This window comes from Oncorhynchus clarkii, chromosome 22 (assembly GCF_045791955.1).
Source record: "Oncorhynchus clarkii lewisi isolate Uvic-CL-2024 chromosome 22, UVic_Ocla_1.0, whole genome shotgun sequence".
NCBI classification, from domain to species: domain Eukaryota; kingdom Metazoa; phylum Chordata; class Actinopteri; order Salmoniformes; family Salmonidae; genus Oncorhynchus; species Oncorhynchus clarkii.
This window is the reverse complement of record NC_092168.1, coordinates 27,850,533-27,862,221: the sequence shown is the minus strand read 5'-3', so window position 1 is coordinate 27,862,221 and position 11,689 is coordinate 27,850,533.

Here is an 11,689-nt window from a genome sequence, read left to right as displayed (position 1 = left end):
TATAACTGACTGGAGTGTTGATGTCAGTTCATCTTTCAATCACCCACGTGGGTATATGCTCCTAAACACCAATGAGGAGATGGGAGAGGCCAGACTTGCAGCACGTTGAGCATCACAAAAATAGCCCATTTCTATTTTAACCTGACCATGCAGATGCTCGCTGAGGCGCAGGAGCAGTGTGGGTGCAATGATTGAATAACATGTATGTGTACATTTATTTTGCAACGCAAGCGGTGTGGTCAGCATCTTCGACTTGGCGGTGATGTAGTTTACTCAACAAAACAAAAAAGAGACCATGTTTGTACACAGCTTTATTATCTCAGTGATATACACTACAACACCTACTCATTCAAGGGTTTTTCTTTATTTTTTACTATTTTCTACATTGTATAGAAAATAGTGAAGACATCAAAACCATGAAATAACACATATGGAATCATGTAGTAACCAAAGAAGTGTTAAACAAATCAAAATATAGTTGGCCCAAGCAAGTCTCTTCTTATTATTGGTGTCCTTTATTAGTGGTTTCTTTGCAGCAATTCGGCCATGAAGGCCTGATTCACATAGTCCCCTCTGAGCAGTTGATGTTGAAACATTTATTTGGGCTGACATTTCTGAGGCTGGTAACTAATGAACTTATCCTCTGCAACTCTGGGTCTTCCATTCCTGTGGCGGTCCTCATGAGAGCCAGTTTCATCATAGCTCTTGATGGTTTTTGCGACTGCACTTGAAGAAACTTTCAAAGTTCTTGAAATGTTCCATATTGACTGACCTTCATGTCTTAAAGTAATGGACTGTCGTTTCTCTTTGCCTATTTTGAGCTGTTCTTGCCATAATATGGACTAGGTCTTTTACCAAATAAATAAAATAAAATGTTATTAGTAACATAAGCCGAATACAACAGGTGTAGGTAGACCTTATAGTGAAATGCTTACTTACGAGCCCCTAACCAGCAATGCAGTTTAAAAAAATTACAAATAAGAATAAGAAATAAAAGCAACAATTAATTAAAAAGCAGCAGTAAAATAACAATAGCGAGACTATATACAGGGAGGTACTGGTACAAAGTCAATGTGCGGGGCACTGGTTAGTTGAGGTAATATGTACATGTAGGTAGTGTTATTAAAGTTGCTATGCATAGATGATAACAACAGAGTAGAGGTCGACCGATTATGATTTTTCAACGGCGATACCGATTAATGGAGGACCAAAAAAAGCCGATACCAATTAATCGTCCGATAAAAAATGTATTGGTAATAATGACAATTACTGAATGAACACTTATTTTAACTTAACATAATACATAAATAAAATCAATTTAGCCTCAAATAAATAATGAAACATGTTCAATTTGGTTTAAATAATGCAAAAACAAAGTGTTGTAGAAGAAAGTAAAAGTGCAATATGTGCCATGTAAAAAAGCTAACGTTTAAGTTCCTTGCTCAGAACATGAGAACATATAAAAGCTGGTGGTTCCTTTTAACATGAGTCTTCAATATTCCCAGGTAAGAAGTTTTAGGTTGTAGTTATTATAGGACTATTTCTCTCTATACCATTTGTATTTCATATACTTTTGACTATTGGATGTTCTTATAGGCACTATAGTATTGCCAGTGTAACAGTATAGCTTCCGTCCCTCTCCTCGCCCCTACCTGGGCTCGAACCAGGAACACATCGACAACAGCTACCCTCGAAGGATCGTTACCCATGGGGGCGGCAGGGTAGCCTAGTGGTTAGAACATTTGACTAGTAACCGGAAGGTTGCAAGTTCAAACCCCTGAGCTGACAAGGTACAAATCTGTCGTTCTGCCCCTGAACAGGCAGTTAACCCACTGTTCCTAGGCCGTTATTGAAAATAAGAATTTGTTCTTAACTGACTTGCCTAGGTAAAATAAATTTAAAAAATAAAAATCGCTCCACAAAAGCTGAGCAAGGGGAACAATTTCTTCAAGGTCTCAGAGCGAGTTACTTTTAACTAAATATGCAGGTTTAAAAATATATACTTGTGTATTGATTTTAAGAAAGGCATTGATGTTTATGGTTAGATACACATTGGTGCAACGACAGTGCTTTTTTCGCGAATGCGCTTGTTAAATAACCGTTTGGCGAAATAGGCTCTGATTCAATGGTAAATTAACAGGCACCGCATCTATTATATGAAACGCAGGACAAGCTAGATAAACTAGTAATATCATCAACCATGTGTAGTTAACTAGTGATTATTTTAAGATTAATAGTTTTTTATAAGATAGGTTTAATGCTAGCTAATGCTAATGCTGCACTCGCATAACAGGTAGTCAGCCTGCCACGCAGTCTTCTCTTGGAGTGCAATGTAATCGGCCATGATCGGTGTCCAAAAATGCAGATTACCGATTGTTATGAAAACTTGAAATCAGCCCTAATTAATCAGACATCCCGAATAATCGGTCAACCTCTACAACAGAGAGTAGCGGCAGTGTAAAAGAGAGGGGGGGGGGGCAATTCAAAGGCAAAGGCTAGCTTTTTCAAATAGAAATTTGCATCCTGTAGCACAAATTTCCAAAAGTTTTGGGACACTGTAAAGTCCATGGAGAATAAGAGCACCTCCTCCCAGCTGCCCACTGCACTGAGGCTAGGAAACACTGTCACCACCGATAAATCCACGATAATCGAGAATTTCAATAAGCTTTTTTCTACGGCTGGCCATGCTTCCACCTGACTACTCCCACCCCGGCCAACTGCTCTGCACCCCCCGCAGCAACGTACCCAAGCCCCCCCACCCCGCTTCTCCTTCACCCAAATCCAGATAGCTGATGTTCTGAAAGAACTGCAAAATCTGGACCACTACAAATCAGCTGGGCTAGACAATCTGGACCCTCTCTTCCAAAAAGTATCTACCACAATTGTTGCAACCCTTATTACTAGCCTGTTCAACCTCTCTTTCGTATCATCTGAGATCCCTAAAGATTGGAAAGCTGCTGCGGTCATCCCCCTCTTCAAAGGGGGAGCCACTTTAAACTCAAACTGTTATAAACCTTTATCCACCCTGCCCTGCCTTTCTAAAGTCTTCGAAAGCCAAGTTAACAAGCAGATCACCGACCATTTCGAATCCCACCATACCTTCTCCACTTTGCAACCTGGTTTCTGAGCTGGTCACGGGTGCACCTCAGCCACGCTCAAGATCCTAAACGATATCATAGCCGCCATCGATAAAAGACAGTACTGTGCAGCCATCTTCATCAACCTGGCCAAGCCTTTCGACTGTGTCAATCCCCGCATTCTTATCGGCAAACTCAACAGCCTTGGTTTCTCAAATGACTGCCTCGCCTGGTTCAGCAACTACTTCTCAGATAGAGTTCAGTGTGTCAAATCAGAGGGCCTGTTGTCCAGACCTCTGGCAGTCTCTATGGGGGTGCCACAGGGTTAAATTCTCGGGCCGACTCTTTTCTTTGTATACATCAATGATGTCGCTCTTGCTGCTGGCGATTCTCTGATCCACCTCTACGCAGACAACACGATTCTGCATACATCTGGCCCTACTTTGGACACTGTTAACAAACCTCCAGACGAGCTTCAATGCCATACAACACTCCTGTGGCCTCAAACCGTTCTTAAATGCTAGTAAAACTAAATGCATGCTTTTCAACCGATCACGGCACTCACCCGCTCACCCGACTAGCGTCACTAAATCAAATCAAATTTATTCATATAGCCCTTCGTACATCAGCTGATATCTCAAAGTGCTGTACAGAAACCCAGCCTAAAACCCCAAACAGCAAGCAATGCAGGTGTAGAAGGCTAGGAAAAACTCCCTAGAAAGGCCAAAACCTAGGAAGAAACCTAGAGAGGAACCAGGCTATGTGGGGTGGCCAGTCCTCTTCTGGCTGTGCCAGGTGGAGATTGTAACAGAACATGGCCTAGATGTTCAAATGTTCATAAATGACCAGCATGGTCAAATAATAATAATCACAGGCAGAACAGTTGAAACTGGAGCAGCAGCACAGCCAGGTGGACTGGGGACAGCAAGGAGTCATCATGTCAGGTAGTCCTGAGGCATGGTCTTAGGGCTCAGGTCCTCCGAGAGAGAGAAAGAAAGAGAGAAAGAGAGAATTAGAGAGAGCATACTTAAATTCACACAGAACACCGGATAGGACAGGAGAAGTACTCCAGATATAACAAACTGATCCTAGCCCCCCGACACATAAACTATTGCAGCAAAAATACTGGAGGCTGAGACAGGAGGGGTCAGGAGACACTGTGGCCCCTTCCGATGACTACTCTGAAAGGTTCTGACTTAGAATATGTGGACAACTACAAATACCTAGGTATCTGGTTAGACTGTAAACTCTCCTTCCAGACTCACATTAAGGAGGAAAATTATGCCTTTGCAGCCTGAATGTACGAGCCAGTCCATGGGGGACACAAGTGTATTACCGGCTGGGCACAAATCCTAGACAAAAGTGCAGATCTAGCACCTACTATTGGCTGCCTTGGCTACATCTTCAAGCCCCCCGAACATCTCTAGGATAAGTTTCCCCTCCCCCAATCTTAACCTTAACCTGGGGAAAATGCAAAACTGACTCACTCAAGATTAGCATCTAGGCACAACTTCACCCTACCCCCATCTGCCAAGCCCTTTATTCAAAATGGAATACATTGTTGTGAATTTATAAATTCGGAATTACACTTCAATGTGTACAACATCTAAAGACCTGTATCACTATACTGAGGGATTTTCCATTTCTAAAAGGACGTATTTGGTTGTTTTTTGACCATTTATTCATGTTTTTTCAGGGCCCCCATACTACACAATGAGGATGAGGAAGTGATTTGCTGTTTGGCCTAAGTTTCTCACAAGTGTGAAGTTCCACAATAAGTGAAATCACAAAAAAGGTGTCTGGACCTTCTATAACATCACATTTATATTTGGTTGTACATAAACCCCATTTAAAGTAGTAAGTGCATACATACATTGTCATACTTTTTCATACTGGAAACCCGTGAGAATTGAACCCACAAACCTGGCGTTGCAAGTGCCATGCTCTAACAGCTGAGCCTCATGCGACCTAATCTTAACTATTTAAAAAAGTGGTTTCATAGTCCAGGACTAGGCCTAATCAGTGTCTGGGAAACCAGCACTTAGAATCTATAATGTAATTTATAAACTAGGCTACTTATAAATAAACCCTTCATAATATATGATCATGTTAAGTAAAGGTATTCTCTGATACTTTTGTATACTTTTTAGCCAGTAGTTCTGAAAGTAGCACTCACGAGCCAAAAGTGGTCCCCAAAAATTGCCAACTACGTCACATACTGTATATGCAGATTTGTACAGCACGTCTTTTGCTCTCTCTCTCACTCTGTTGTGGGTGCAAGATTTCATATGGTCAGCCCCTCACTCATATGGTGAGGGGCTGAAGTTCATTGTTTGAAATCGAATTGGCTGGCCCATGTGGGGGAAAATTTAGGGGAAATGGTGCAGCATAGCTTCCAGACAAAGTTGCTTTCAAACTAAGGATTTCATGACTACTTGAGGTACGAGAATAATTCTGCTCATAGATTATGCATGTATGAACTAAGCTACACATTGACACATCCATCCCAAAGCAGGAGGTTTCAAAATATACATAGTAGTCGCCAACGTTCCGGAACATGTCTTCAATGTCATATTTAATGGATGCTCTCAAATAAGTGTTATTTTAGTGTATTTGCTTGAACAGTGTTCAGTCACCAACCCTGGTACTGGTCATGCATGCTTCTAACCTACCAGTACCACTGATGCAAACCCTCAGGTGTATGTGTATTAGTACTAGGCTGGAACAAAATCCTGCACACTGGAGTATGGAGTTTTGAACAGCATGGCCCACTTAACCCACTTAGCTTGTGTTGGTATGCTCAATCTGCTTATATAGTAATGATTTGGACTGTTGCATAAAGACATGTCCTCAGAAAATATGACATTTTTGATAATACATTTTGTCATTAAATTCAGGTCACTAGAATATTACCTAGAGTGGCCAACCTTGACTCAGTAGAGTGAATGCAATACCTGTAAATACTGACCCGGGACAAGCTAATGGAGTGTTAAATCCAATAGCTAGTACCTCGTTGCAGGTAACAATAGTTAGAGCGTTTTGGCACAGTAAGGACGCTAATTACTACGACCCAGTTATATATATATATACACGATCCACTTCTCACTCGGTGATGTACGAACTGCCCGCCTTAATGACTGCCTGGTGGTGCGGAGGAACGGAATGCGCGCTCACCGCCGGTGCTTCTGTGTTTTGTTAAGGCGATATCTCTTGAGATGTTGAGAAGTGTACGTCGAGGCGGGATGCTAGATGGAAGTGGAGGAACTGAAAGCATCACAGCACTGCTTCATTTACAGAAATAACATCAGAAATGAAGTGTTGGTTTTCATTTGTTAAAATGTTCTCCAAATGTGAGTGGCTGCGCGCAAACACAGATACACAATGCCCGAGGTGTGATGTGTGTCAAGACATTGAGCTGGAAATAGTCACTGAACCTCAGCAGACCAATAGAGAGATGAACTATAACCTGTATGACGGATCTAGAGCAGACCAGACCTTTTAGCTTGACCTTCATAAATCAGACTTTAGCCCATTTTGTAGCCATATTGTCTTGATAACCATTTATTTGAAAAACACAACTTATAGTGAGTCTCTTTTTGTGCTTATAGTATGGAATATTGTAGAGCTATTTTCAGTCAACCTGGAAAAGAACGTGGAAAAGCATCCCTAAGGTTGATGTTAAAACGCAGTGACATAGTTTTTGTATTTGTCGATTTTTACCACACGTTTAAGCACGTTTTCATTAAGTATATTGCAGGATGAGATTGTGGGCAGTTGATGGACTTGAATATATAACTGGCCTGGGAGAGCCATAATGGTGAATCTATTTTGGGTCAGGATGTGATGTAGGCAGAACTGATATTAAATCAGTTGATACGGGCAGAGAGACTAACCTGAGTGCAGACTTGCAGCAGCTTTGGGTAGACATGATTCTTCACAGCTCTGCGTAACATGGTGCTCCATCCATTCCTTAACTTGACTGTGGTCCCAGTGGCTGATATCAGTCATCTCAACCCAATGCTCCAGGAAGGAGGAAGTGACTTCTAATTCATCTCTGTGCTCCGCTCAGTTCCATGTTCACTCACTGTGGTGTCAGCAAAAACCATTAGAACAGCTCACCAGCCCCATATGGGAGGGAGAGGAGAACAGGGAAACATCATGGACTTTAGGTTGCGTATATTCATTAATTGCCCTATTTATTTTAACCTGTCAGAAAAGCCCACTAATTCTCACCAGTCCCCTCCAAACAGGATAATTAGGTATGTCACAGTCCTGCTAGGCCCATGAATGCTTTGCACATTAGCCATTTGTCCAAATTTCATTTTTTGACATACCTAAGCTGAATTACAGAATAAATCTGTCTCTGTAATATGTCCATCTTAATACCAAGGGAGCCTTACACGTTTCCCAATCCCATGTCTTACACTGTGGAGACCCAGAGGTTGGACAGAAGGTCTGACACTTTTAATTAAAATTTACCAAGTATCTGGTATCGCACTTTTGGGTCAAGCTCAAGTCAACAGATGCTGCCTGTGCAGGAGGAAATTACTGGACTCTTCAGAGAAAGAGAGAGGGATGGAGAGAGACAGCTGACAGTGGTTGGCCCTGGCCTGAGTGTTACCATAATTATAGATAGAATAATTGATGAAGTGTGTGAAGGTTATTTTTGCTGTGTTGTGACCTATGTGCTTATTGTATTATTAGTTCCACTTTCGTTTTCCAGTCTGTGGACTCAAATTAAACAACTCCATCATTAAGTCATTGAGGGAGGAAATATTTTTATAGAGAAATTCTAAACCCTCCTTATTTAATGCAAAGGCCTATTGATGTTACCAAATGCTATTGGAAAGGACCTCATTTGTCCAATGTCTTGATTTGTACACGTTGTGTCCAACAAAGCTGTAGCTGTATAAGGTTAGCTAGGCCTGTGCTGTAGCTGTATTAGGTTAGCTAGGCCTGTGCTGTAGCTGTATTAGCTTAGCTAGGCCTGTGCTGTAGCTGTATCAGGTTAGCTAGGCCTGGGCTGTATATGTAACAGGTAAACTAGGCCTGGGCTGTATCAGGTTAGCTAGGCCTGTGCTGTAGCTCTATAAGGTTAGCTAGGCCTGGGCTGTATCAGGTTAGCTAGGCCTGTGCTGTAGCTGTATTAGGTTAGCTAGGCCTGGGCTGTATCTGTATAAGGTTAGCTAGGCCTGTGCTGTAGCTGTATAAGGTTAGCTAGGCCTGGGCTGTATATGTACCAGGTAAACTAGGCCTGGGCTGTATCAGGTTAGCTAGGCCTGTGCTGTAGCTGTATAAGGTTAGCTAGGCCTGTGCTGTATCAGATTAGCTAGGCCTGGGCTGTATCAGGTTAGCTAGGCCTGGGCTGTATCAGGTTAGCTAGACCTGGGCTGTATCAGGTTAGCTAGACCTGGGCTGTAGCTGTATCAGGTTAGCTAGGCCTGGACTGTAAGCTGTATAAGGTTAGCTAGGCCTGGGCCATAGTTGTGGCGGGTTAGCTATGCCTGGGCTCTAGTTCTGGCAGTATTGGGTAGGCATACGGTTAGGCCTGAGCTCAGACTTTAACTATAGCTTTGTATCGCGGTAGTCTTGGGCCTAGGCTTTAGCCGTAGCTGTAGATATATATTGTGATAGTCCTGGGCCTAGGCTTTAGCAGTAGCTGTCTGTATATTGGGGTAGTCCTGGGCCCATGCTTTAGCCGTAGCTGTAGATATATATTGGGGTATTCCTGGGCCCATGCTTTAGCCGTAGCTGTAGATATATATTGGGGCAGTCCTGGGCCTGGGCGTTAGCAGTAGCTGTCTGTATATTGGGGCAGTCCTGGGCGTTAGCAGTAGCTCTAGATATATATTGGGGTAGTCCTGGGCCTAGGCTTTAGCAGTAGCTGTATATATATACAGTTGAAGTCGAAAGTTTACATACACCATAGCCAAATACATTTAAACTCAGTTTCACAATATGATACATTTAATCCTAGTAAAAATTCCCTGTCTTAGGTCAGTTAGGATCACCACTTTATTTTAAGAATGTGAAATGTCAGAAGAGTGATTTATTTCAGCTTTTATTTATTTATTTCATCACATTCACAGTGGGTCAGAAGTTTACATACACTCAATTAGTATTTGGTAGCATTGCCTATACATTTCTGAACTTGGGTCAAATATTTTGGGTAGCTTCCCACAATAAGTTGGGTGAATATTGGCCCATTCCTCCTGGCAGAGCTGGTATAACTGAGTCAGGTTAGTAGGCCTCTTTGCTTGCACACGCTTTTTCAGTTCTGCCCACACATTTTCTAATGGGATTGAGGTCAGGGCGTTGTGATGGCAACTTCAATACCTTGACTTTGTTGTCCTTAAGCCATTTTGCCACAACTTTGGAAGTATGCTTGGGGTCATTGTCCATTTGGAAGACCCATTTGCGACCAAGCTTTAACTTCCTGACTGATGTCTTGAGATGTTGCTTCAATATATCCACATAATTTTCCAACCCCATGATGCCATCTATTTTGTGAAGTGCACCAGTCCCTCCTGCAGCCAACCACCCCCAAAACATGATGCTGCCACCCCCGTGCTTGAACGGTTGGGATGGTGTTCTTCGGCTGGCAAGCCACCGCCTTTTTCCTCCAAACATAACGATGGTCATTATGGCCAAACAGTTCTATTTTTGTTTCATCAGACCAGAGGACATTTCTCCAAAAAGTACCATCTTTGTCCCCATGTGCAGTTGCAAACCGTAGTCTGGCTTTTTTATGGTGGTTTTGGAGCAGTGGCTTCTTCCTTGCTGAGCAGCCTTTCAGGTTATGTCGATATTGGACTCGTTTTACTGTGGATATAGATACTTTTGTTCCATCTTCACAAGGTCCTTTGCTGTTGTTCTGGGATTGATTTGCACTTTTCGCACCAAAGTACGTTCATCTCTAGGAGACAGAACGCGTCTCCTTCCTGAGTGGTATGACGGCTGTGGTCCCCATAGTCTTTATACTTGCGTACTATTGTTTGTACAGATGAATGTGGTACCTTCAGCCGTTTGTAAATTGTTTCCAAGGATGAGCCAGACTTGTGGAGGTTTACAATTATTGTTCTGAGGTCTTGGCTGATTTCTTTTGATTTCCCCATGATGTCAAGCAAAGAGGCACTGAGTTTGAAGCTAGGCCTTGAAATACATCCCCAGGTACACCTCCAATTGAGAAATTATGTCAATTAGTCTATCAGAAGATTCTAAAGCCATGACATACTTTTCTGGAATTTTCCAAGCTGTTTAAAAGGCACAGTCAACTTAGTGTATGTAAACTTCTGACCCACTGGAATTGTGATACAGTGAAATAATCTGTCTGTAAACAATTGTTGGAAAAATTACTTGTGTCATGCACAAAGTAGATGTCCTGACCAACTTGCCAAAACTATAGTTTGTTAACAAAAATTTGTGGAGTGGTTGAAAACGAGTTTTAATGACTCAACCAAAGTGTGTGTAAACTAACAACTTCAACTGTATATTGGGGTAGTCCTGGGCCCGGGCTTTAGCCGTAGCTGTAGATATATATTGGGGTAGTCCTGGGCCTGCGCTTTAGCAGTATAGCTCTGTATTGGGTTAGCTAGGCCCGGGCTGGGCTGCCTCCTGGTTATTTTTGGAGTGCTCTCGGTCTGTCTGCAGGGAGTACTGTTTTTGAAGGGCCTCCAGTCCCATTAATCAGACAGGGGACCCCACGGCGTGAGCGGGCCCTGTTCCCTGGCTCGCCACACTGCCACGTTCTGTTCCTACCCCCCCCCCCCCTCCCCATCCCCGCTCTCCGCACAGTGTGACGCACAGAGGAACCTCATCAATCTCACCTGTCTCACACGTCAACCACAGATTTAATCAAACGCTCCGTTTGGGCCCCCCGTTCCTGCATCCATACCAGTCACACCAACTTTTCAGAGAAAAATAAACTCTCTCTCTCTCGCTCACCCTGACCTACTCACTCTTTCTTCCCCTCTAGTTTCTCCATTGCTCTCTTTCATTTTGCCCCTGTGTTTTCTCTGTGGTCATTCACACTTTGTTTCAAGCTGGGGTGTGATCTGAAACAGGCTACACACACACACACACTGCTCTATCACCCTCTAAAAGGGAGGATGCACATTAAACACCATTTCCTGCTCAATAGCTCACTGAAGTGGGGCTCTGTTGATCGCCTGCCTTAACAGGTCCCGATGCGCGATAGAGAGAAAGAGGGATGGAGGGGGGAGATGAGGAAGGCAGTAGTGATAGAGCAGAAGCGGCTAGACCAAGGCCTGTTTTAGGGGTTGGTTCAGCATGGTGTCTGTGTTTTAATGGGGTGTGCGGGTTTGAGGGGGAACACTGGAACCTGTGTGTGTGTATGTCTCAGTTGGAGAGAGAGAGAGAGAGACCCAGGCGGACGGACACAAGAAACAGAGAGGGCCTAATCCCCTCTGCTTAGGCCCAGCTCAGTGCTCCCCATGCTGGGTCTGATCTGGATAGCTTCCCTGGGCTCACGAGAGGCTGATGGTACCCTGCAAGGGTGGCCGGTGCCCCCGGTGGCGACTCTGAGAAGTGTTGAAATTGGCATACTGGAGTGGTGGCCACTGCAGCGACTGGTCTTCTGGAAGCCCTGTGAG